At 37.3% G+C, this 26562-nt stretch overlaps 14 non-coding genes across 14 annotated transcripts; all 14 read left to right on the top strand.

Moving 5' to 3' along the window:
* Positions 1 to 660: 660 nt before the first annotated feature.
* Positions 661 to 733, top strand: TRNAT-CGU (transfer RNA threonine (anticodon CGU)). Its single transcript has one exon. It is a non-coding gene; the product is annotated as a tRNA-Thr (tRNA).
* A 947-nt stretch (positions 734 to 1680) lies between these two features.
* Positions 1681 to 1753, top strand: TRNAT-CGU (transfer RNA threonine (anticodon CGU)). The gene has a single exon. It is a non-coding gene; the product is annotated as a tRNA-Thr (tRNA).
* A 947-nt stretch (positions 1754 to 2700) lies between these two features.
* On the top strand, positions 2701 to 2773 carry TRNAT-CGU (transfer RNA threonine (anticodon CGU)). The gene has a single exon. It is a non-coding gene; the product is annotated as a tRNA-Thr (tRNA).
* Positions 2774 to 3207: 434 nt separating this feature from the next.
* TRNAT-AGU (transfer RNA threonine (anticodon AGU)) lies at positions 3208 to 3281 on the top strand. Its single transcript has one exon. It is a non-coding gene; the product is annotated as a tRNA-Thr (tRNA).
* A 437-nt stretch (positions 3282 to 3718) lies between these two features.
* Positions 3719 to 3791, top strand: TRNAT-CGU (transfer RNA threonine (anticodon CGU)). The gene has a single exon. It is a non-coding gene; the product is annotated as a tRNA-Thr (tRNA).
* Positions 3792 to 4738: 947 nt separating this feature from the next.
* On the top strand, positions 4739 to 4811 carry TRNAT-CGU (transfer RNA threonine (anticodon CGU)). The gene has a single exon. It is a non-coding gene; the product is annotated as a tRNA-Thr (tRNA).
* A 14015-nt stretch (positions 4812 to 18826) lies between these two features.
* TRNAT-CGU (transfer RNA threonine (anticodon CGU)) lies at positions 18827 to 18899 on the top strand. The gene has a single exon. It is a non-coding gene; the product is annotated as a tRNA-Thr (tRNA).
* Positions 18900 to 19846: 947 nt separating this feature from the next.
* TRNAT-CGU (transfer RNA threonine (anticodon CGU)) lies at positions 19847 to 19919 on the top strand. The gene has a single exon. It is a non-coding gene; the product is annotated as a tRNA-Thr (tRNA).
* A 947-nt stretch (positions 19920 to 20866) lies between these two features.
* Positions 20867 to 20939, top strand: TRNAT-CGU (transfer RNA threonine (anticodon CGU)). The gene has a single exon. It is a non-coding gene; the product is annotated as a tRNA-Thr (tRNA).
* A 947-nt stretch (positions 20940 to 21886) lies between these two features.
* Positions 21887 to 21959, top strand: TRNAT-CGU (transfer RNA threonine (anticodon CGU)). Its single transcript has one exon. It is a non-coding gene; the product is annotated as a tRNA-Thr (tRNA).
* A 947-nt stretch (positions 21960 to 22906) lies between these two features.
* TRNAT-CGU (transfer RNA threonine (anticodon CGU)) lies at positions 22907 to 22979 on the top strand. The gene has a single exon. It is a non-coding gene; the product is annotated as a tRNA-Thr (tRNA).
* A 946-nt stretch (positions 22980 to 23925) lies between these two features.
* Positions 23926 to 23998, top strand: TRNAT-CGU (transfer RNA threonine (anticodon CGU)). Its single transcript has one exon. It is a non-coding gene; the product is annotated as a tRNA-Thr (tRNA).
* Positions 23999 to 24945: 947 nt separating this feature from the next.
* Positions 24946 to 25018, top strand: TRNAT-CGU (transfer RNA threonine (anticodon CGU)). The gene has a single exon. It is a non-coding gene; the product is annotated as a tRNA-Thr (tRNA).
* A 947-nt stretch (positions 25019 to 25965) lies between these two features.
* On the top strand, positions 25966 to 26038 carry TRNAT-CGU (transfer RNA threonine (anticodon CGU)). Its single transcript has one exon. It is a non-coding gene; the product is annotated as a tRNA-Thr (tRNA).
* The last annotated feature ends 524 nt before the right edge of the window (positions 26039 to 26562 follow it).

The raw sequence follows: 26562 nt of genomic DNA, 5'->3' as shown, positions 1-26562 counted from the left end.
ATGAGGTGTTTATCAATAGGATCAGTATCCTCGTCTAAAGTAGTTGAGTAGAGCGTTTTCTGAACTGAGAAATGATTATGAAAGTGAAAAACTCAGGATTCTCTTGAACACCATATGGCAAACTGTTCCTTAAAGGATTTTTAAGAGGGTGCTGTGACTTAGCTGGTTAAAGCGCCTGTCTAGTAAACAGGAGATCCTGAGTTCAAATCTCAGCAGTGCCTTGCTTTCCTCATTCTTAAATAAAAAATTATTTTCATTAAGTCGTCCTGCGATTCAATTAAATTAGAAAAGTCTGATTTATCTTTCGGTTGAACAGATCATCTTAAACCTAATAAAAACTGAAAGTGTTTTCAATATTATAGTAACAATACTGTGATTGCAAAAATCAAAAAGGTATTTCAATGAGCAAGAGGCAGATGAAATATAACCCTAGATTTGAGCAATATTGATGAATATATGTAAAACACTTATTTATGAACTATTCAAAATATGGGATTGAGTTTAAAATGTGTTCTTTTGTAATACAACATAGCTATTCTTGTTTACAGATTAGGAATCCTTGCTTGTTTAACATTAGAATACATATTAAGACACTTTAACACAGGCACAGAATTTGATCACCAATACTAAATTAATGATCCCTTCTGTATCACTAAAATAGGTGCTGTGGCTAAGTGGTTAAAGCGCTTGTCTCGTAAACAGGAAATCCTGAGTTCAAATCTTAGCAGCACCTTATTATTGGTCCTTACATGTAAAAATAATTTTCATCACGCAAATGTTTAATACATTTTAAAAAGAAAAGTGTTGTTCTGTGAACATTAGAATGGGTCATCTTAAATTGAAAAACAAAAAAACCTGGTATTGTGAAGATTTTCAAAGTAATGCTTTGAATGAAAAAGGGAAAAAAGAGTGACAAAGAGCAAAATAGAGATAAAAAATCATTCTAGAGTTGAATTCAAGTAATGCATTCTTAAAGAAGGCATAATTAAAACATTTATGAACAGGATAAGCAATATATCAATGAGGTGTTTATGAATAGGATCAGTATCCTCATCTAAACTATTTGAGTAGTGCGTTTTCTGAACTGAGAAATGATTATGAAAGTGAAAAACTCAGGTTTCTCTTGAACACCATATGGCAAACTGTTCCTTAAAGCATTTTCAAGAGGGTGCCGTGGCTTAGCTGGTTAAAGCGCCTGTCTAGTAAACAGGAGATCCTGAGTTCAAATCTCAGCAGTGCCTTGCTTTCCTCATTCTTAAATAAAAAATTATTTTCATTAAGTCGTCCTGCGATTCAATTAAATTAGAAAAGTCTGATTTATCTTTCGGTTGAACAGATCATCTTAAACCTAATAAAAACTGAAAGTGTTTTCAATATTATAGTAACAATACTGTGATTGCAAAAATCAAAAAGGTATTTCAATGAGCAAGAGGCAGATGAAATATAACCCTAGATTTGAGCAATATTGATGAATATATGTAAAACACTTATTTATGAACTATTCAAAATATGGGATTGAGTTTAAAATGTGTTCTTTTGTAATACAACATAGCTATTCTTGTTTACAGATTAGGAATCCTTGCTTGTTTAACATTAGAATACATATTAAGACACTTTAACACAGGCACAGAATTTGATCACCAATACTAAATTAATGATCCCTTCTGTATCACTAAAATAGGTGCTGTGGCTAAGTGGTTAAAGCGCCTGTCTCGTAAACAGGAAATCCTGAGTTCAAATCTCAGCAGCACCTTATTATTGGTCCTTACATGTAAAAATAATTTTCATCACGCAAATGTTTAATACATTTTAAAAAGAAAAGTGTTGTTCTGTGAACATTAGAATGGGTCATCTTAAATTGAAAAACAAAAAAACCTGGTATTGTGAAGATTTTCAAAGTAATGCTTTGAATGAAAAAGGGAAAAAAGAGTGACAAAGAGCAAAATAGAGATAAAAAATCATTCTAGAGTTGAATTCAAGTAATGCATTCTTAAAGAAGGCATAATTAAAACATTTATGAACAGGATAAGCAAAATATCAATGAGGTGTTTATCAATAGGATCAGTATCCTCGTCTAAAGTAGTTGAGTAGAGCGTTTTCTGAACTGAGAAATGATTAGGAAAGTGAAAAACTCAGGATTCTCTTGAACACCATATGGCAAACTGTTCCTTAAAGCATTTTGAAGAGGGTGCTGTGGCTTAGCTGGTTAAAGCGCCTACCTAGTAAACAGGAGATCCTGAGTTCAAATCTCAGCAGTGCCATGCTTTCCTCATTCTTAAATAAAACACTATTTTCATTAATTCGTCCTGCGATTCAATTCAATTAGAAAAGTCTGATTTATCTTTCGGTTGAACAGATCATCTTAAACCTAATAAAAACTGAAAGTGTTTTAAATATAATAGTAACTATACTGTGATTGCAAAAATCAAAAAGGTATTTTAATGAGCAAGAGGCAGATGAAATATAACCCTAGATTTGAGCAATATTGATGAATATATGTAAAACACTTATTTATGAACTATTCAAAATATGGGATTGCGTTTAAAATGTGTTCTTTTGTAATACAACATAGCTATTCCTGTTTACAGATTAGGAATCCTTGCTTGTTTAACATTAGAATACATATTAAGACACTTTAATACAGGCACAGAATTTGATCACCAATACTAAATTAATGATCCCTTCTGTATCACTAAAATAGGTGCTGTGGCTAAGTGGTTAAAGCGCCTGTCTCGTAAACAGGAAATCCTGAGTTCAAATCTCAGCAGCACCTTATTATTGGTCCTTACATGTAAAAATAATTTTCATCACGCAAATGTTTAATACATTTTAAAAAGAAAAGTGTTGTTCTGTGAACATTAGAATGGGTCATCTTAAATTGAAAAACAAAAAAAACTGGTATTGTGAAGATTTTCAAAGTAATGCTTTGAATGAAAAAGGGAAAAAAGAGTGACAAAGAGCAAAATAGAGATAAAAAATCATTCTAGAGTTGAATTCAAGTAATGCATTCTTAAAGAAGGCATAATTAAAACATTTATGAACAGGATAAGCAATATATCAATGAGGTGTTTATGAATAGGATCAGTATCCTCGTCTAAACTATTTGAGTAGTGCGTTTTCTGAACTGAGAAATGATTATGAAAGTGAAAAACTCAGGTTTCTTTTGAACACCATATGGCAAACTGTTCCTTAACGCATTTTCAAGAGGGTGCTGTGGCTTAGCTGGTTAAAGCGCCTGTCTAGTAAACAGGAGATCCTGAGTTCAAATCTCAGCAGTGCCTTGCTTTCGTCATTCTTAAATAAACATTATTTTCATTAAGTCGTCCTGCGATTCAATTAAATTAGAAAAGTCTGATTTATCTTTCGGTTGAACAGATCATCTTAAACCTAATAAAAACTGAAAGTGTTTTCAATATTATAGTAACAATACTGTGATTGCAAAATTAAAAAGGTATTTCAATGAGCAAGAGGCAGATGAAATATGACCCTAGATTTGAGCAATATTGATGAATATATGTAAAACACTTATTTATAAACTATTCAAAATATGGGATTGAGTTTAAAATGTGTTCTTTTTTAATACAACATAGCTATTCTTGTTTACAGATTAGGAATCCTTGCTTGTTTAACATTAGAATACATATTAAGACACTTTAACACAGGCACAGAATTTGATCACCAATACTAAATTAATGATCCCTTCTGTATCACTAAAGTAGGTGCTGTGGCTAAGTGGTTAAAGCGCCTGTCTCGTAAACAGGAAATCCTGAGTTCAAATCCCAGCAGCACCTTATTATTGGTCCTTACATGTAAAAATAATTTTCATCACGCAAATGTTTAATACATTTTAAAAAGAAAAGAGTTGTTCTGTGAACATTAGAATGGGTCATCTTAAATTGAAAAACTAAAAAACGTGGTATTGTGAAGATTTTCAAAGTAATGCTTTGAATGAAAAAGGGAAAAAAGGGTGACAAAGAGCAAAATAGAGATAAAAAATCATTCTAGAGTTGAAATCAAGTAATGCATTCTTAAAGAAGGCATAATTAAAACATTTATGAACAGGATAAGCAATATATCAATGATGTGTTTATGAATAGGATCAGTATCCTCGTCTAAAGTAGTTGAGTAGAGCGTTTTCTGAACTGAGAAATGATTATGAAAGTGAAAAACTCAGGAGTCTCTTGAACACCATATGGCAAACTGTTCCTTAAAGCATTTTTAAGATTGTGCTGTGGCTTAGCTGGTTAAAGCGCCTGTCTAGTAAACAGGAGATCCTGAGTTCAAATCTCAGCAGTGCCTTGCTTTCCTCATTCTTAAATAAAAAATTATTTTCATTAAGTCGTCCTGCGATTCAATTAAATTAGAAAAGTCTGATTTATCTTTCGGTTGAACAGATCATCTTAAACCTAATAAAAACTGAAAGTGTTTTCAATATTATAGTAACAATACTTTGATTGCAAAAATCAAAAAGGTATTTCAATGAGCAAGAGGCAGATGAAATATAACCCTAGATTTGAGCAATATTGATGAATATATGTAAAACACTTATTTATGAACTATTCAAAATATGGGATTGAGTTTAAAATGTGTTCTTTTGTAATACAACATAGCTATTCTTGTTTACAGATTAGGAATCCTTGCTTGTTTAACATTAGAATACATATTAAGACACTTTAACACAGGCACAGAATTTGATCACCAATACTAAATTAATGATCCCTTCTGTATCACTAAAAAAGGTCCTGTGGCTAAGTGGTTAAAGCGCCTGTCTCGTAAACAGGAAATCCTGAGTTCAAATCTCAGCAGCACCTTATTATTGGTCCTTACATGTAAAAATAATTTTCATCACGCAAATGTTTTATACATTTTAAAAAGAAAAGTGTTGTTCTGTGAACATTAGAATGGGTCATCTTAAATTGAAAAACAAAAAAACATGGTATTGTGAAGATTTTCAAAGTAATGCTTTGAATGAAAAAGGGAAAAAAGAGTGACAAAGAGCAAAATAGAGATAAAAAATCATTCTAGAGTTGAATTCAAGTAATGCATTCTTAAAGAAGGCATAATTAAAACATTTATGAACAGGATAAGCAATATATCAATGAGGTGTTTATCAATAGGATCAGTATCCTCGTCTAAAGTAGTTGAGTAGAGCGTTTTCTGAACTGAGAAATGATTATGAAAGTGAAAAACTCAGGATTCTCTTGAACACCATATGGCAAACTGTTCCTTAAAGCATTTTGAAGAGGGTGCTGTGGCTTAGCTGGTTAAAGCGCCTACCTAGTAAACAGGAGATCCTGAGTTCAAATCTCAGCAGTGCCATGCTTTCCTCATTCTTAAATAAAAAACTATTTTCATTAATTCGTCCTGCGATTCAATTCAATTAGAAAAGTCTGATTTATCTTTCGGTTGAACAGATCATCTTAAACCTAATAAAAACTGAAAGTGTTTTAAATATAATAGTACCTATAATGTGGAAATATGGATTTTTCTGGTCAGTTATGTCCCCTATCTTGGACCCCAACAGTTCTATGTGCATGTCACAAGTACCTGTGTGTTCCCTCCAGTTCCAGTTATAAAGACGCAAACACATGTGCGTCCACCGTCAACATGTCCTCTGTCAGATCCGCCATGAATAGGCCGGATATTCCATTCCTAAGTATGAAAAGCCACCGGCTTTATATGGTTCACTTATGCCATTTTACAGTCCAGGCAAGTAGGCCCTGATTCTGTCATCAAACTCTTCTTGCCTTCTGCCTCTGAAAGCTCCAGTCTGAGCCTGCATCTGTGACCATGAACTTTGTCTCATTCTCTGCGCGGCTCACGAAGCCTGACATCAGCCTATTCTCTGCCAAGAACTGTATTTCACCTTCGAATTATCTGCTTCCCCCTCAGCCGATGCATTCCTGCCTAGTAGCTTAAGTAAACATTCTTCCAGTTACCAAGCAAAAGGCCGGCTTCTCTGTCCTCATGCAAGTAATTCATAGCCTTGTTACCATGGAATATTCCTACCCCCTCGCATTTAGTGTAGACACTTAGACGCTTGTACATGCACGCACAGTCAGTATAGAATAGATTCTGTCCGAGAGTCCTTCTTTTATGGATAACATAGTTCTTTAAACATAGGATGTTAGATATGATTTGGGATTAGGTTGACTTGACCCCCCAGACTTCTTGTCTCCACGCGTAGAGCTAAATGTCAAGTCCCCTTCACCCCCTAGTTACACGTCAATTACACGTCAGACTGCTGCGCGCGCATCCATGCCAAGTATTATCTTATAGATCCACCTATGTATTACATCATAACCAATCATGTTCCTTTTTTTCGCCTTATTACACCCATTTCTGGTTACGCAGAACAACTCGTCATTTTCCTTATCAATTGTTACGCCTACTGCATTTACTTCATTGTCATGTATGTACTATAAAAGTCATTTCTTGTCAATAAAGTGTGTGCTTCACTTCCTGAACCTTCGTGGTGACGGAACATTGGGAGCAACCGATTATAATCGAATTAATGGAATAAAGCCCATTCCGAACCTCTAATACCACGGATTCTGCCTCTCATTTTATTGAGCTATTTTACTATGTTCCGGTATCAAATTCAGTCCCGGTAAAGGAGAAAATATTTACCACATGATGGCGCCCGAACAGGGACACTTTCTCATCTCACGCGCTGGCGGTGCGTTGCAGGCCCGGTCTCCTGCCACAGCTGGACGGACAATAACGCGTACCAGCAGGATTTCCTGTATCTCCCTCCGGTCAAGCGGGGGCGACTGAGACTGCGATCAACACCCAGACGAGGCGGTGAGAAGTGCGAAGTATCCCGACCAGAGCCTAGCTGAGAGAGCAAGATCCGAGGTATACAGAGACCCACCAGTCCGAAGTCAAGTCCAGTGTCCGACGAGTCGAGTCGAGTCGAGTCCAGTCCGGTTCAAGTTCAAGTTACTGAGGCCTTCCGTTTCCGAAGCTACCCGGTGAGTACCATTGCTGGGGAGGCATTTCTGACGTGCACATAGGTTGTGCCGGTCAAGACGGGTTTGGGTACTCAAATCCGGTCTGCACTGTTTTAGCAGTGTATCTGTACTGTTTAGCAGTATATCAAGTATTCCGAAGTATTCCGAAGTGTCTAGTTATTGTCTAGTTATTGTCGAGAATTAAGCTTGGTGATTAGTTATGCAGACGATCATCATTGTTGTTTCAGTTAAAGGTTTAATGTTTAATGTTTAAAGTGTTTAAGTATGTTCTGTATATCGTGGTATGAATGACTGTTCATTATCGTGTTTATTGTATTAAGTCTGTTCAAATTCAAGTATCAGGTCAAAATCAAGTATAAGGTCAGTTCTCAATATGCCGCTCTTTTCGAAATTAAGACAGATCACTACCAGAAAAGGGGTTCTCGAAGAAGCCGTCCCTATTCCTCCTAGGGACACTCCAGGGCACTTTATGTATCACAAACATGGCTTAGACGCTATATTATTTCTTGATTTATGGGTAGACTATACCAAGGGATTACCAGAAAGTCAGAGGTGGCCCACAGCGGGGACCTGGGATGCAGAGTGCATCATGAAAGTCGAGGAAGAGTTATGGAAAAGGAAAGTCAGACAGTCACAGAAAGACGCCGTTGAATTATGGCGTAAAGAATCACATAGACGAACAGAAAAAGCACGTAGACAGGAAGAGAAGAGTAAAGAGAATTCCAATAAAGTTCGAGAGAATCTATTAATTGAGGAAGGTATCCGAGTGAAATCAGAACAAGTAGACAGACAAAGAAATGCCCTTATGAATGGTATGTATCCCCTTCTGGCCGAAGGATTACCTAAGGCTACTCCAGAAACACCAAAAGACTTGCCAACCCCATTGTTCCCAATAAAGGTACATCCTAAGGGGCATCCTAGAACCGCAGAAGATGTTTTTCTTTCCTCATATTTAGATGACGCAGCTCCCGAGTATGCTAATTCCGCCCCACATAGACCGCATACCAGGGAGGTTCAACGCCAAGATCCAGTGCCCGTATCCCTACAGCAACAAATCGAGTCACAAGCTCCGGCAAGCACATCTGTTTCTGTATCCGCTCCTACAGCTACTTCTATGGCTGTGTCCACACCTGTAGTTGCTGTGTCACGTTCGACGAATCCTTTTACACCCGACGCCCCAGATGGGGCCGCGGGAGGAGCTACCAATATCTTTTCTACGCCACCCAGAATAAATAAACTTACTTTTCAAGAGTCAGCGCATTCACGTACACCCAAACTCCTTAGTGCCCGTGCGCTTAAGGAACTTCTTATAGATTGTAGATATGACCCGGTGCCTGGAAAGGAGGACGAAATGACCCTAGCATCATTGCGTATCAGACGAGCCGCAGTGTATTTAGCGAAGTTACCAGGAATGACTGCGCATCTAGATAATATATATCATTTTGTCCAAACAGGGCGAGATCCAGAATGTATTTACAGAGCTATGGAATACCAGAAAGTAGAGATACAGGGGGAACTGTTACGTTTCCTCATAAACTGTGTGATCAGAAATCAAGACCGACCGGGGGTAGACCCGGAAGTAATGAAAATTCTTACAAGATGGAGCCAGAATATATCAGAAGGGAGACATGATAAACAAAATTGTATAATAGCCATGTGCCGAAAGATCCGTAAAGAAATAGAACGCCTACACGAAGAGCGATTAGAGGTAGACGAGTTCGAACAAAACGAGGAAGAAGGGTCAGGACTGCCCACAGGACAGTCGGACACCATAGCCTATGTAGGTAGAGGAAGATCTTGTACTAGGAATCAGACTAGATATCATACTGACTCAATACATCCGATATGTCCAGATAATAACAGGAATTTTCAAATACCTATAATTAATATAAGGTCTAACGATAGGAATCAAACTAGATATCATACTGACTCAATACATCCGATATGTCCAGATAATAACAGGAATTTTCAAATACCTATAATTAATATAAGGTCTAACGAGCATTCGTTCCAAACCGCCGACAAACTACTCCGAGAACGAAGGGGTTATCATTTCCTCGATTCTATGGATGAACAAGATTTAGCCAGGGCAGCTGTCCATTGGGTGGACAGTCCCGGAAAATATAGTGATGATACAGTAGTACGCACATTTTTGAATCTTACCCCAGATGAACAAAGGTTAGCTGGGATTTATATGATTCAACAACTCATTATACTATATCGGAGTCAGCATTCGGACCCTGGTCCCTTGCCTGACATACTGACTGAATTACTTATGAATAAATGGAGAGGTCCAGGTACTGAATTAATTAAAGAAATTCTAGAATCAAGAAAGCAGTATATTCTTTTTGTATGTTCAGAACATGTTCCATTGTCCGTCAAGGAAAGAACTACGTATCACATAGATAGACAGAATCTCTTACGAGAAGTGCACCCAATAAAGGGTGAGGACAATCAGTTTAAACGCGTATTTGTATATACGCCCATATCGAAAATAGAATTGTTACAAATGAAGAAAGTGGTACCCAGTCATGACAAAGACCCAGCGGGTTTTCACCGAGAAATTAAAGACATGTTACTCATGGGAGAGTATACCTACCCCGACATTATGACAATATTAAAGGTATTGATGCCTGCTGGCATTTATGAAAAACTCAAGGAAAAAGAGTGGGAGGTAGGAGACCAAAAGATAGAATGGTCAGTGTTAGAAGCTGAAGAAAAGGCCCGAACTGCAGGAGCAGGGCTTGGGGACAAAACTAAGGCATTACCAGGATTACTAGTACAGGTACTGCCGCGTTTATTAACTACGAAAAAGGAAGATTGGGGTACAATTTCAGCCTGTAAGCAGAAGCAAGATGAAGACACTAGTGATTACTATGCCCGATTTGAAAAATGTTTTGGTATAAATAGTGGCATAAAAGCAAGTAGCGAATCATACCCACATCTGTTTGTAACAAAATTAGTAGAAAATGCTCTGCCCCCAGTAAAGAATAGAGTATTAAAATTCGAGAGTACCTGGCAAGGTAACACTCCATCACAAATGTTACAAATGTTACAGTACCATCACAATAGAATTAGAGAGGAACAAGAACATGAACACAGACGCATGAAAGACACGAAAATGAAAATGTTAGTTTCCCAGACAGTTCCAGCTGAAGGGCATAAAAGGGGTATGACACATTCCGATTCAGCAGGACCTGTAAAAGGGACATGCAATTATTGTAAAAAGCCAGGCCATTACGTACACGATTGTCCAGTTTTAAAACATAATATCGCCATAGGTAAAACACAAGAAAGATCACGGCCACTCAGACAAGATCAGAATGAACAAGGAGCTATGCAGCATGCCCAGGCCATGCCAGCCGCACAACAGCCAATACAGTTTGTGCCAGCTGCACCCCCATTGCCTGTTGCTGCCACACAAACAACAACACGACAAATGTATCAGACCGCACAGTATGAATATCCCGAGTATCAGCGTTACGCATGAACAAGCCTAGAGAGGGAAGTTGACTTACCCCTTATTGAAATCCCAGTAGACCAAGAAGGACCTTATGTACATAGTGAATTATTAGGCCAAGATAGAAAATTTCTACTCGATACAGGGGCAAGTCGAACGACCATAAAACGTAGTGAAGTTCCAGGGGCACCCCTCTCAGGCTCACAGAATATTTCCCTTGGTTTTTCAGGAAAACCTATTGTTAATGAAGTGTCACAACCTCTGCCACTTACGATAGGACCTTTGACCCGAACTACAGATTTATTGCTTACTAAATCATGTCCAGAAAATCTATTAGGAATAAAAACGTTAAAAGCTCTAGGAGCTATAATATGTTGTTCTCCGGAAGGAGTAAGATTGTTTTTACGTGATTTTAAAGGTCACTATGTGTCTAGAGACATGGATCCCCGATTACAGATTTTACCTACACGTCTATGGGCACAAGGCCCTACTGATGTTGGATGCATGAATATTACACCATATCGAGTCACATTAAAGGCAGGAGTGGTGCTACCACGAATGCGACAATACAAGTTACCACCAGATGCTGTAGTGGCTTTACTACAAATCATTGACGAGCTCATTGCCCAAGGAGTAGTTGTGGAAACAGACTCCAATATATGTAATTCACCGATAATACCAATTCTTAAACGAACAGATCCGAAGGCCCCGCCAGTATATCGATTGGTTATTGATCTGCGCGAGTTAAACAAATGCATTGTGCCACAATTCCCTGTGGTCCCAGATATCTCGTCATTACTGACAGCTATTGATTCCGAAGCGACATTCTTCACTGTAATCGATCTCAAGAATGCCTTTTTCAGCGTCCCAATAGATCCGGAAAGCCAATATTTGTTCGGATTTAGTTTAAATGGACGTAGCTTTAAATTCTCACGCGCACCTCAAGGATTTACAGAAAGCCCCAGCATCTATAGCCAAGCACTGAAACGAGAACTTGACAGTATCCACATGCCAGTTAACACTGCTCTGCTTCAATACGTCGATGATCTGCTGATCACCGCCCGAAGCGAACCTGAATGTGAAAAAGCATCACTGACAGTTTTACAATTTCTAGCCGAAAAAGGGCACAAGGTGTCCCCTTCTAAGCTGCAATTCTGTGTCCAGCGAGTTATTTATCTTGGACACTCGCTGTCCAAGGAGGGAAGGCAGCTTACACCAGACCGCATTCAGTTAATAGCTAACATGCCAATACCCAAGACACAAAAGGAGGTGCGGGCTTTCATAGGCCTCACTTCATACTGTAGACAGTGGATCCCGCAATATGCATTTCTAGCAAAACCACTCATTCAGTTGACAACCCAGGAGGCAGCCACATCGACTGTTCTCCCTTGGACTCAAGAACATACACAAGCTTTTGAAAGCCTAAAGAAAACTTTATGTCAAGCACCTGTTTTAGCAACACCATGTTACAGAAAACAGTTTACACTCTTTGTTACAGAACGCGAAGGTACTGCTTTGTCAGTACTCACACAGGATCAAGCAGGAGCACACAAACCATGTGCTTATTTTTCTAGTACATTAGATCCCGTAGCTCAGGCTTTGCCTGCATGTCTGAAATCAGTGGCAGCGACAGCTTTAGCAATCAGACAAAGCGATGCCATAGTGTTAGGACATCCATTGACAGTTCAAGTACCACACGCAGTAGAGGTTCTTGTAAATAGAACACAAACACAACACTTGACCATAGCACGACTTACAGGGTATGAACTTACATTGTTTCAGCCACATATAGAAATAAGACGCTGTAACACATTGAATCCTGCCACACTTTTGCCAGTAACCGGAACAGACCCACTAGCCCATGACTGTATTGAAGTTATTACTGTAACGACAAAACCCAGACAAGACTTGACCGATGTTCCATTGTCAGATCCAGACTTGACATTTTATGTCGATGGTTCATGTATGAGAACAAGTACAGGAGAATTAGTGGCCGCTTATGCAGTCACAACAGATACTGAAGTCATTGAAACTAATCGTATAAATGCTTTGTCAGCTCAAGCCGCAGAGCTCATCGCTCTGACACAAGCCTGTATTCAAGCCACGAATAAAAAAGTCAACATATACACTGATTCACGTTATGCATTCGGAGTTGTACATGACTTCGGCGTGCTGTGGCGAGAGAGAGGTTATTTAACTTCCCACGGTGCCCACATTCAGCACGGACCCCTCATTCATGCCTTATTAGATGCAATACATCTACCTACTGCAATATCAATTATGAAATGTAAAGCTCATACGAAAGTTACTGATATCATTTCCCAAGGCAATGATCTAGCCGACAGAACGGCTAAACAGACTGCTCAAACTCAAACTCCCGACATGACAAAGACAATAGTCCCGATGCCGACACATTGTATGACAGTTAAAGATCCTACTCTTGACGTAATTGACATACAGACACATGCTACACCAGACGAAATAAAGAAATGGACTGAATTAGGAGGGATCCAAACAGACCAAGGATGGATGATGAAGGAAAGGTCTGTATGGTTCCTTCCTGATTCAATGGTCCAAGTTATAATTAACACTATACATAGTCCGGCACATCTAGGAGAAAAAGCTATGCTAGACAGCATTCAACACATTTGGTTTAATAAACATTTACGAGCAGCAGCCAAACAAAAGGTCCGTACCTGTATGATCTGTTGCCAGTTCAACCCAGGAAAAAGTGTTCCCGTAGAACAGGGTGGATTTCATCCTCCTGATCACCCTTTTGAAGTCCTACAGATGGATTATATCCAGATGGAACGATGTCGAGGATTCAAATATGTTCTCGTAGTTGTCTGCGCTCTGTCCCGTTGGACAGAGGCGTACCCGGTTTCAGATTACACTGCCCCGACTACTGCCAAACAGTTGGTTCGAGAATTCTTCCCACGATACGGTTTACCACGTGTTGTCTACTCAGATAACGGCCAGCCGTTCTCATCCGAATTAATGAAACATGTTTCACTTCTGCTAGGATATCAGTGGAAATTCCACTGTGTCCGACACCCCGAGGCAGCAGGTCTCGTGGAAAGACATAATCAGATACTGAAAATCAGACTGTCCAAAATATGCAGAGAGAAAGGGGTCGACTGGATAGTAGCATTACCAGTTGCACTCTTTTACATGAGAATGGTAGCACACTCTAGAACAGGGCTATCCCCGTATGAGGTGATCTTTGGCAGACCACCAAATATGTGGGGGACGCCTGTACCACGCAAAATAACTGATATTGACTGTAATATGCTGACAGATTACTTGGCTTCCTTGATGTCTGCACTACAATCTTGTCGTTCACAGGTTGCTGCAGCATTTCCCGACAACACTGAGGTGAAACCCCATGACGTAGTTCCGGGGGATTTTGTGTTTGTGAAAAATTTCGACCGAAAGACTCAGCTGGAGCCCAGGTGGAAGACACCCAAGTTGGTTCTGCTGACCACAAGAACAGCCGTGAAGATCGAGGGCCGCAAGGGTTGGATTCATTCAAGTCATATAAAGAAATATCAAGGACAATACTCGGATATAGACATTGTGCCCTGCACTCCCTCACAGACTGATTCAAAACTTCCTTTGGTGGAAAAAACTGAAAGCGAACTTTACAAAGTTAAGTTACGGCCTAGGACGTCAGACGGTTTGATTGTTTAAGTCCTCTCCTAGGTGAAGCGGTTGAATCTGTCTCTGACATGTATCCTCTAGACCTGAATCATGAACAGTCGCGAAAAATGATGAAACGACAGGCGTATTGTAAATCACTGCGTAGCCATTGTATAGGGACATTATTAATTTTGTTTTCCTTAAGTCTTTTAATAATTATTACCAGTATGTTGTTGCACATATATTACCCTATTGCCAGAAATGTTCACAATGTTATTGCAGAACATTCTTTTAGTGACTTACCCCCGCATGAATTGTCCTATAGACTTGCGCTGCGCAATAACACTTTCATTAGTATGTTACATCATTCCCATCAGACTAGTAATGCAACTAATTGTTGGGTGTGTGGCCGACTCCCTCCCTATCAGAATTATGAAGGAGTCCTGCCTTTCTTTCCACATCCATTTACACATAATGGCTCCTGTGGAGCATGGTTTAGCTTAATTAATTCCATAGACTCAGACACAGCAGTTTACCAAGATCATTGGGTATGGGGAAATCTGAACCTAGCTTTACTCAAGGTCTGTTACCCTGACAAGGAGGGTCGCCCCAAAAGAACAGGAACTGATCTAGAAAATGAAGTATATGGATTAGGTAATTTTACACCTAATCTCATGATTCTAAATGTCGTATCTGAAATTGAACTAGTCTTACCCACCATGTCAGTATTCCCAGCGAGGGGTGATTTATGTGTAAGAAAAGTTGGTTCCATACATATGGGCCATAGTCAATGCACTACTACAGTAGAATTCAGTTATCAAGGCAAATCTTCATTCAGAGCTTATCGCCACTCCTACTTTATATGTGGTCAGACTGCATATATGCGTCTACCTCTAGATTGGGATGGTACCTGCTACATAGCATTCCTTTTGCCACCTGTTTTCCTAGCTCCTCCTGATTATTATAGAAATATTCATTTAGTACACAATAGAGAGCGGAGAGATCTCCCAATTGTCGATTATACTGAGACGGCATGGGACAAGTATGTAGATTTCAATAAAGGCATCTTTCCCTATATAGGTACAGTTACCAATAGTAAGCTGATACGTAGATTAACTAGAACCCTTGAAGCAGTAGTGAATGAAACTATTTCCGCCTTAGGCAATTTAACCGAAGAGCAGTCTGCTATGCGGATTGTTGTGCTTCAAAATCGTCTTGTCCTTGACGTCATCCTGGCTGATAGAGGCGGAGCTTGTAGGGTCATCGGATCAAGCTGCTGCGTATTTATACCAGAAAATTCGCCATCTGTATATAAAGCTATAACTCGCCTTCATAAGATTGTAAACCAGATACACCAGAACCCAGGCACTTGGACTTGGTCCAGTTGGTTTTGGAGTGTGATATCAGCCTGGGGATGGAGAGTTCTATCCTTCCTAGGTATTGGCCTTCTCATACTATTCAGTTGCTGTCTATGTCTACAATGTGGACCAGCGATCTGTGGTCTGTGTGCCACATCGTGTATTCCACCACCAAGATTTCATTCGTCACGGAAGAAGAAAGAAGAACAAATGATGCTATATGAACAGATCAATGGATTAATGAAGATTGATATCTCTTAACGGGCAAGTAGGGGACAAGGAGGGAATGTGGAAATATGGATTTTTCTGGTCAGTTATGTCCCCTATCTTGGACCCCAACAGTTCTATGTGCATGTCACAAGTACCTGTGTGTTCCCTCCAGTTCCAGTTATAAAGACGCAAACACATGTGCGTCCACCGTCAACATGTCCTCTGTCAGATCCGCCATGAATAGGCCGGATATTCCATTCCTAAGTATGAAAAGCCACCGGCTTTATATGGTTCACTTATGCCATTTTACAGTCCAGGCAAGTAGGCCCTGATTCTGTCATCAAACTCTTCTTGCCTTCTGCAGAACATTCTTTTAGTGACTTACCCCCGCATGAATTGTCCTATAGACTTGCGCTGCGCAATAACACTTTCATTAGTATGTTACATCATTCCCATCAGACTAGTAATGCAACTAATTGTTGGGTGTGTGGCCGACTCCCTCCCTATCAGAATTATGAAGGAGTCCTGCCTTTCTTTCCACATCCATTTACACATAATGGCTCCTGTGGAGCATGGTTTAGCTTAATTAATTCCATAGACTCAGACACAGCAGTTTACCAAGATCATTGGGTATGGGGAAATCTGAACCTAGCTTTACTCAAGGTCTGTTACCCTGACAAGGAGGGTCGCCCCAAAAGAACAGGAACTGATCTAGAAAATGAAGTATATGGATTAGGTAATTTTACACCTAATCTCATGATTCTAAATGTCGTATCTGAAATTGAACTAGTCTTACCCACCATGTCAGTATTCCCAGCGAGGGGTGATTTATGTGTAAGAAAAGTTGGTTCCATACATATGGGCCATAGTCAATGCACTACTACAGTAGAATTCAGTTATCAAGGCAAATCTTCATTCAGAGCTTATCGCCACTCCTACTTTATATGTGGTCAGACTGCATATATGCGTCTACCTCTAGATTGGGATGGTACCTGCTACATAGCATTCCTTTTGCCACCTGTTTTCCTAGCTCCTCCTGATTATTATAGAAATATTCATTTAGTACACAATAGAGAGCGGAGAGATCTCCCAATTGTCGATTATACTGAGACGGCATGGGACAAGTATGTAGATTTCAATAAAGGCATCTTTCCCTATATAGGTACAGTTACCAATAGTAAGCTGATACGTAGATTAACTAGAACCCTTGAAGCAGTAGTGAATGAAACTATTTCCGCCTTAGGCAATTTAACCGAAGAGCAGTCTGCTATGCGGATTGTTGTGCTTCAAAATCGTCTTGTCCTTGACGTCATCCTGGCTGATAGAGGCGGAGCTTGTAGGGTCATCGGATCAAGCTGCTGCGTATTTATACCAGAAAATTCGCCATCTGTATATAAAGCTATAACTCGCCTTCATAAGATTGTAAACCAGATACACCAGAACCCAGGCACTTGGACTTGGTCCAGTTGGTTTTGGAGTGTGATATCAGCCTGGGGATGGAGAGTTCTATCCTTCCTAGGTATTGGCCTTCTCATACTATTCAGTTGCTGTCTATGTCTACAATGTGGACCAGCGATCTGTGGTCTGTGTGCCACATCGTGTATTCCACCACCAAGATTTCATTCGTCACGGAAGAAGAAAGAAGAACAAATGATGCTATATGAACAGATCAATGGATTAATGAAGATTGATATCTCTTAACGGGCAAGTAGGGGACAAGGAGGGAATGTGGAAATATGGATTTTTCTGGTCAGTTATGTCCCCTATCTTGGACCCCAACAGTTCTATGTGCATGTCACAAGTACCTGTGTGTTCCCTCCAGTTCCAGTTATAAAGACGCAAACACATGTGCGTCCACCGTCAACATGTCCTCTGTCAGATCCGCCATGAATAGGCCGGATATTCCATTCCTAAGTATGAAAAGCCACCGGCTTTATATGGTTCACTTATGCCATTTTACAGTCCAGGCAAGTAGGCCCTGATTCTGTCATCAAACTCTTCTTGCCTTCTGCCTCTGAAAGCTCCAGTCTGAGCCTGCATCTGTGACCATGAACTTTGTCTCATTCTCTGCGCGGCTCACGAAGCCTGACATCAGCCTATTCTCTGCCAAGAACTGTATTTCACCTTCGAATTATCTGCTTCCCCCTCAGCCGATGCATTCCTGCCTAGTAGCTTAAGTAAACATTCTTCCAGTTACCAAGCAAAAGGCCGGCTTCTCTGTCCTCATGCAAGTAATTCATAGCCTTGTTACCATGGAATATTCCTACCCCCTCGCATTTAGTGTAGACACTTAGACGCTTGTACATGCACGCACAGTCAGTATAGAATAGATTCTGTCCGAGAGTCCTTCTTTTATGGATAACATAGTTCTTTAAACATAGGATGTTAGATATGATTTGGGATTAGGTTGACTTGACCCCCCAGACTTCTTGTCTCCACGCGTAGAGCTAAATGTCAAGTCCCCTTCACCCCCTAGTTACACGTCAATTACACGTCAGACTGCTGCGCGCGCATCCATGCCAAGTATTATCTTATAGATCCACCTATGTATTACATCATAACAAATCATGTTCCTTTTTTTCGCCTTATTACACCCATTTCTGGTTACGCAGAACAACTCGTCATTTTCCTTATCAATTGTTACGCCTACTGCATTTACTTCATTGTCATGTATGTACTATAAAAGTCATTTCTTGTCAATAAAGTGTGTGCTTCACTTCCTGAACCTTCGTGGTGACGGAACATTGGGAGCAACCGATTATAATCGAATTAATGGAATAAAGCCCATTCCGAACCTCTAATACCACGGATTCTGCCTCTCATTTTATTGAGCTATTTTACTATGTTCCGGTATCAAATTCAGTCCCGGTAAAGGAGAAAATATTTACCACAATACTGTGATTGCAAAAATCAAAAAGGTATTTTAATAAGCTAGAGGCAGATTAAATATGACCCTAGATTTGAGCAATATTGATGAATATATGTAAAACACTTATTTATGAACTATTCAAAATATGGGATTGAGTTTAAAATGTGTTCTTTTTTAATACAACATAGCTATTCTTGTTTACAGATTAGGAATCCTTGCTTGTTTAACATTAGAATACATATTAAGACACTTTAACACAGGCACAGAATTTGATCACCAATACTAAATTAATGATCCCTTCTGTATCACTAAAGTAGGTGCTGTGGCTAAGTGGTTAAAGCGCCTGTCTCGTAAACAGGAAATCCTGAGTTCAAATCTCAGCAGCACCTTATTATTGGTCCTTACATGTAAAAATAATTTTCATCACGCAAATGTTTAATACATTTTAAAAAGAAAAGAGTTGTTCTGTGAACATTAGAATGGGTCATCTTAAATTGAAAAACAAAAAAACGTGGTATTGTGAAGATTTTCAAAGTAATGCTTTGAATGAAAAAGGGAAAAAAGGGTGACAAAGAGCAAAATAGAGATAAAAAATCATTCTAGAGTTGAAATCAAGTAATGCATTCTTAAAGAAGGCATAATTAAAACATTTATGAACAGGATAAGCAATATATCAATGATGTGTTTATGAATAGGATCAGTATCCTCGTCTAAAGTAGTTGAGTAGAGCGTTTTCTGAACTGAGAAATGATTATGAAAGTGAAAAACTCAGGAGTCTCTTGAACACCATATGGCAAACTGTTCCTTAAAGCATTTTCAAGATTGTGCTGTGGCTTAGCTGGTTAAAGCGCCTGTCTAGTAAACAGGAGATCCTGAGTTCAAATCTCAGCAGTGCCTTGCTTTCCTCATTCTTAAATAAAAAATTATTTTCATCAAGTCGTCCTGCGATTCAATTAAATTAGAAAAGTCTGATTTATCTTTCGGTTGAACAGATCATCTTAAACCTAATAAAAACTGAAAGTGTTTTCAATATTATAGTAACAATACTTTGATTGCAAAAATCAAAAAGGTATTTCAATGAGCAAGAGGCAGATGAAATATAACCCTAGATTTGAGCAATATTGATGAATATATGTAAAACACTTATTTATGAACTATTCAAAATATGGGATTGAGTTTAAAATGTGTTCTTTTGTAATACAACATAGCTATTCTTGTTTACAGATTAGGAATCCTTGCTTGTTTAACATTAGAATACATATTAAGACACTTTAACACAGGCACAGAATTTGATCACCAATACTAAATTAATGATCCCTTCTATATCACTAAAAAAGGTGCTGTGGCTAAGTGGTTAAAGCGCCTGTCTCGTAAACAGGAAATCCTGAGTTCAAATCTCAGCAGCACCTTATTATTGGTCCTTACATGTAAAAATAATTTTCATCACGCAAATGTTTTATACATTTTAAAAAGAAAAGTGTTGTTCTGTGAACATTAGAATGGGTCAACTTAAATTGAAAAACAAAAAAACATGGTATTGTGAAGATTTTCAAAGTAATGCTTTGAATGAAAAAGGGAAAAAAGAGTGACAAAGAGCAAAATAGAGATAAAAAATCATTCTAGAGTTGAATTCAAGTAATGCATTCTTAAAGAAGGCATAATTAAAACATTTATGAACAGGATAAGCAATATATCAATGAGGTGTTTATCAATAGGATCAGTATCCTCATCTAAAGTAGTTGAGTAGAGCGTTTTCTGAACTGAGAAATGATTATGAAAGTGAAAAACTCAGGAGTCTCTTGAACACCATATGGCAAACTGTTCCTTAAAGCATTTTGAAGAGGGTGCTGTGGCTTAGCTGGTTAAAGCGCCTACCTAGTAAACAGGAGATCCTGAGTTCCAATCTCAGCAGTGCCATGCTTTCCTCATTCTTAAATAAAAAACTATTTTCATTAATTCGTCCTGCGATTCAATTCAATTAGAAAAGTCTGATTTATCTTTCGGTTGAACAGATCATCTTAAACCTAATAAAAACTGAAAGTGTTTTAAATATAATAGTAACTATACTGTGATTGCAAAAATCAAAAAGGTATTTTAATAAGCAAGAGGCAGATTAAATATGACCCTAGATTTGAGCAATATTGATGAATATATGTAAAACACTTATTTATGAACTATTCAAAATATGGGATTGAGTTTAAAATGTGTTCTTTTTTAATACAACATAGCTATTCTTGTTTACAGATTAGGAATCCTTGCTTGTTTAACATTAGAATACATATTAAGACACTTTAACACAGGCACAGAATTTGATCACCAATACTAAATTAATGATCCCTTCTGTATCACTAAAGTAGGTGCTGTGGCTAAGTGGTTAAAGCGCCTGTCTCGTAAACAGGAAATCCTGAGTTCAAATCTCAGCAGCACCTTATTATTGGTCCTTACATGTAAAAATAATTTTCATCACGCAAATGTTTAATACATTTTAAAAAGAAAAGAGTTGTTCTGTGAACATTAGAATGGGTCATCTTAAATTGAAAAACAAAAAAACGTGGTATTGTGAAGATTTTCAAAGTAATGCTTTGAATGAAAAAGGGAAAAAAGGGTGACAAAGAGCAAAATAGAGATAAAAAATCATTCTAGAGTTGAAATCAAGTAATGCATTCTTAAAGAAGGCATAATTAAAACATTTATGAACAGGATAAGCAATATATCAATGAGGTGTTTATCAATAGGATCAGTATCCTCGTCTAAAGTAGTTGAGTAGAGCGTTTTCTGAACTGAGAAATGATTATGAAAGTGAAAAACTCAGGAGTCTCTTGAACACCATATGGCAAACTGTTCCTTAAAGCATTTTCAAGATTGTGCTGTGGCTTAGCTGGTTAAAGCGCCTGTCTAGTAAACAGGAGATCCTGAGTTCAAATCTCAGCAGTGCCTTGCTTTCGTCATTCTTAAATAAAACATTATTTTCATTAAGTCGTCCTGCGATTCAATTCAATTAGAAAAGTCTGATTTATCTTTCGGTTGAACAGATCATCTTAAACCTAATAAAAACTGAAAGTGTTTTCAATATTATAGTAACAATACTTTGATTGCAAAAATCAAAAAGGTATTTCAATGAGCAAGAGGCAGATGAAATATAACCCTAGATTTGAGCAATATTGATGAATATATGTAAAACACTTATTTATGAACTATTCAAAATATGGGATTGAGTTTAAAATGTGTTCTTTTGTAATACAACATAGCTATTCTTGTTTACAGATTAGGAATCCTTGCTTGTTTAACATTAGAATACATATTAAGACACTTTAACACAGGCACAGAACTTGATCACCAATACTAAATTAATGATCCCTTCTGTATCACTAAAAAAGGTGCTGTGGCTAAGTGGTTAAAGCGCCTGTCTCGTAAACAGGAAATCCTGAGTTCAAATCTCAGCAGCACCTTATTATTGGTCCTTACATGTAAAAATAATTTTCATCACGCAAATGTTTTATACATTTTAAAAAGAAAAGTGTTGTTCTGTGAACATTAGAATGGGTCATCTTAAATTGAAAAACAAAAAAACATGGTATTGTGAAGATTTTCAAAGTAATGCTTTGAATGAAAAAGGGAAAAAAGAGTGACAAAGAGCAAAATAGAGATAAAAAATCATTCTAGAGTTGAATTCAAGTAATGCATTCTTAAAGAAGGCATAATTAAAACATTTATGAACAGGATAAGCAATATATCAATGAGGTGTTTATCAATAGGATCAGTATCCTCGTCTAAAGTAGTTGAGTAGAGCGTTTTCTGAACTGAGAAATGATTATGAAAGTGAAAAACTCAGGATTCTCTTGAACACCATATGGCAAACTGTTCCTTAAAGCATTTTGAAGAGGGTGCTGTGGCTTAGCTGGTTAAAGCGCCTACCTAGTAAACAGGAGATCCTGAGTTCAAATCTCAGCAGTGCCATGCTTTCCTCATTCTTAAATAAAAAACTATTTTCATTAATTCGTCCTGCGATTCAATTCAATTAGAAAAGTCTGATTTATCTTTCGGTTGAACAGATCATCTTAAACCTAATAAAAACTGAAAGTGTTTTAAATATAATAGTAACTATACTGTGATTGCAAAAATCAAAAAGGTATTTTAATAAGCAAGAGGCAGATTAAATATGACCCTAGATTTGAGCAATATTGATGAATATATGTAAAACACTTATTTATGAACTATTCAAAATATGGGATTGAGTTTAAAATGTGTTCTTTTTTAATACAACATAGCTATTCTTGTTTACAGATTAGGAATCCTTGCTTGTTTAACATTAGAATACATATTAAGACACTTTAACACAGGCACAGAATTTGATCACCAATACTAAATTAATGATCCCTTCTGTATCTCTAAAGTAGGTGCTGTGGCTAAGTGGTTAAAGCGCCTGTCTCGTAAACAGGAAATCCTGAGTTCAAATCTCAGCAGCACCTTATTATTGGTCCTTACATGTAAAAATAATTTTCATCACGCAAATGTTTAATACATTTTAAAAAGAAAAGAGTTGTTCTGTGAACATTAGAATGGGTCATCTTAAATTGAAAAACAAAAAAACGTGGTATTGTGAAGATTTTCAAAGTAATGCTTTGAATGAAAAAGGGAAAAAAGGGTGACAAAGAGCAAAATAGAGATAAAAAATCATTCTAGAGTTGAAATCAAGTAATGCATTCTTAAAGAAGGCATAATTAAAACATTTATGAACAGGATAAGCAATATATCAATGAGGTGTTTATCAATAGGATCAGTATCCTCGTCTAAAGTAGTTGAGTAGAGCGTTTTCTGAACTGAGAAATGATTATGAAAGTGAAAAACTCAGGAGTCTCTTGAACACCATATGGCAAACTGTTCCTTAAAGCATTTTCAAGATTGTGCTGTGGCTTAGCTGGTTAAAGCGCCTGTCTAGTAAACAGGAGATCCTGAGTTCAAATCTCAGCAGTGCCTTGCTTTCCTCATTCTTAAATAAAAAATTATTTTCATTAAGTCGTCCTGCGATTCAATTCAATTAGAAAAGTCTGATTTAACTTTCGGTTGAACAGATCATCTTAAACCTAATAAAAACTGAAAGTGTTTTCAATATTATAGTAACAATACTGTGATTGCAAAATTAAAAAGGTATTTCAATGAGCAAGAGGCAGATGAAATATGACCCTAGATTTGAGCAATATTGATGAATATATGTAAAACACTTATTTATGAACTATTCAAAATATGGGATTGAGTTTAAAATGTGTTCTTTTTTAATACAACATAGCTATTCTTGTTTACAGATTAGGAATCCTTGCTTGTTTAACATTAGAATACATATTAAGACACTTTAACACAGGCACAGAATTTGATCACCAATACTAAATTAATGATCCCTTCTGTATCACTAAAGTAGGTGCTGTGGCTAAGTGGTTAAAGCGCCTGTCTCGTAAACAGGAAATCCTGAGTTCAAATCTCAGCAGCACCTTATTATTGGTCCTTACATGTAAAAATAATTTTCATCACGCAAATGTTTAATACATTTTAAAAAGAAAAGAGTTGTTCTGTGAACATTAGAATGGGTCATCTTAAATTGAAAAACAAAAAAACGTGGTATTGTGAAGATTTTCAAAGTAATGCTTTGAATGAAAAAGGGAAAAAAGGGTGACAAAGAGCAAAATAGAGATAAAAAATCATTCTAGAGTTGAAATCAAGTAATGCATTCTTAAAGAAGGCATAATTAAAACATTTATGAACAGGATAAGCAATATATCAATGAGGTGTTTATCAATAGGATCAGTATCCTCGTCTAAAGTAGTTGAGTAGAGCGTTTTCTGAACTGAGAAATGATTATGAAAGTGAAAAACTCAGGAGTCTCTTGAACACCATATGGCAAACTGTTCCTTAAAGCATTTTCAAGATTGTGCTGTGGCTTAGCTGGTTAAAGCGCCTGTCTAGTAAACAGGAGATCCTGAGTTCAAATCTCAGCAGTGCCTTGCTTTCCTCATTCTTAAATAAAAAATTATTTTCATTAAGTCGTCCTGCGATTCAATTAAATTAGAAAAGTCTGATTTATCTTTCGGTTGAACAGATCATCTTAAACCTAATAAAAACTGAAAGTGTTTTCAATATTATAGTAACAATACTTTGATTGCAAAAATCAAAAAGGTATTTCAATGAGCAAGAGGCAGATGAAATATAACCCTAGATTTGAGCAATATTGATGAATATATGTAAAACACTTATTTATGAACTATTCAAAATATGGGATTGAGTTTAAAATGTGTTCTTTTGTAATACAACATAGCTATTCTTGTTTACAGATTAGGAATCCTTGCTTGTTTAACATTAGAATACATATTAAGACACTTTAACACAGGCACAGAATTTGATCACCAATACTAAATTAATGATCCCTTCTGTATCACTAAAAAAGGTGCTGTGGCTAAGTGGTTAAAGCGCCTGTCTCGTAAACAGGAAATCCTGAGTTCAAATCTCAGCAGCACCTTATTATTGGTCCTTACATGTAAAAATAATTTTCATCACGCAAATGTTTAATACATTTTAAAAAGAAAAGTGTTGTTCTGTGAACATTAGAATGGGTCATCTTAAATTGAAAAACAAAAAAACATGGTATTGTGAAGATTTTCAAAGTAATGCTTTGAATGAAAAAGGGAAAAAAGAGTGACAAAGAGCAAAATAGAGATAAAAAATCATTCTAGAGTTGAATTCAAGTAATGCATTCTTAAAGAAGGCATAATTAAAACATTTATGAACAGGATAAGCAATATATCAATGAGGTGTTTATCAATAGGATCAGTATCCTCGTCTAAAGTAGTTGAGTAGAGCGTTTTCTGAACTGAGAAATGATTATGAAAGTGAAAAACTCAGGATTCTCTTGAACACCATATGGCAAACTGTTCCTTAAAGCATTTTGAAGAGGGTGCTGTGGCTTAGCTGGTTAAAGCGCCTACCTAGTAAACAGGAGATCCTGAGTTCAAATCTCAGCAGTGCCATGCTTTCCTCATTCTTAAATAAAAAACTATTTTCATTAATTCGTCCTGCGATTCAATTCAATTAGAAAAGTCTGATTTATCTTTTGGTTGAACAGATCATCTTAAACCTAATAAAAACTGAAAGTGTTTTAAATATAATAGTAACTATACTGTGATTGCAAAAATCAAAAAGGTATTTTAATAAGCAAGAGGCAGATTAAATATAACCCTAGATTTGAGCAATATTGATGAATATATGTAAAACACTTATTTATGAACTATTCAAAATATGGGATTGCGTTTAAAATGTGTTCTTTTGTAATACAACATAGCTATTCCTGTTTACAGATTAGGAATCCTTGCTTGTTTAACATTAGAATACATATTAAGACACTTTAACACAGGCACAGAATTTGATCACCAATACTAAATTAATGATCCCTTCTGTATCACTAAAAAAGGTGCTGTGGCTAAGTGGTTAAAGCGCCTGTCTCGTAAACAGGAAATCCTGAGTTCAAATCTCAGCAGCACCTTATTATTGGTCCTTACATGTAAAAATAATTTTCATCACGCAAATGTTTAATACATTTTAAAAAGAAAAGTGTTGTTCTGTGAACATTAGAATGGGTCATCTTAAATTGAAAAACAAAAAAACATGGTATTGTGAAGATTTTCAAAGTAATGCTTTGAATGAAAAAGGGAAAAAAGAGTGACAGGGAGCAAAATAGAGATAAAAAATCATTCTAGAGTTGAATTCAAGTAATGCATTCTTAAAGAAGGCATAATTAAAACATTTATGAACAGGATAAGCAATATATCAATGAGGTGTTTATCAATAGGATCAGTATCCTCGTCTAAAGTAGTTGAGTAGAGCGTTTTCTGAACTGAGAAATGATTATGAAAGTGAAAAACTCAGGATTCTCTTGAACACCATATGGCAAACTGTTCCTTAAAGCATTTTGAAGAGGGTGCTGTGGCTTAGCTGGTTAAAGCGCCTACCTAGTAAACAGGAGATCCTGAGTTCAAATCTCAGCAGTGCCATGCTTTCCTCATTCTT

The sequence above is a fragment of the Triturus cristatus genome, chromosome 8 (genome assembly GCF_964204655.1).
Source record: "Triturus cristatus chromosome 8, aTriCri1.1, whole genome shotgun sequence".
NCBI lineage: Eukaryota > Metazoa > Chordata > Amphibia > Caudata > Salamandridae > Triturus > Triturus cristatus.
The sequence above is the reverse complement of the archived record's forward strand: the minus strand, read 5'-3'. Positions and strand labels throughout refer to the sequence as shown.